Here is a 462-nt window from a genome sequence, read left to right as displayed (position 1 = left end):
TTATTAGTTAAAATTTTTTTGGTACGATCTTCTCGCGTATGTACTACACATGAATCGAACGTCTAATATTGTCTGTCAGCGATAATAATAATCCGACTGCAAGAAGATACCTCTCTCTTATCGATTTTTAATTGAAATGCGATCAGTCTGGTCATATGTGATGAAAGGTAAATCCAATCTAGTCTGAAGAAAAAAGGAGGAATATAATGGCGGAAGGAATAAGGTAAGTGGTCAATTTTGATCACGTGGAGTATAAGGTAATGTACAAAATTGTTATTTATTTATTTATTGTATATAGTATTTTTTTATATAGTATTTATTTATATAATATTTGATTTCCTCTATTTTCTGATATATGTACGAGACTGGAAAGATTCAATTTATATTTTAATCGCGCGCGTATATTTGAAATTCTGATTCTTAGATTTATCGCTCGAGTAGATTTCAGGTATTTTTCTGGAT

This window comes from Trachymyrmex septentrionalis, unplaced genomic scaffold, assembly GCF_001594115.1.
Source record: "Trachymyrmex septentrionalis isolate Tsep2-gDNA-1 unplaced genomic scaffold, Tsep1.0 scaffold87, whole genome shotgun sequence".
Lineage (NCBI taxonomy): Eukaryota > Metazoa > Arthropoda > Insecta > Hymenoptera > Formicidae > Trachymyrmex > Trachymyrmex septentrionalis.
This window is presented reverse-complemented; position numbering follows the sequence as displayed.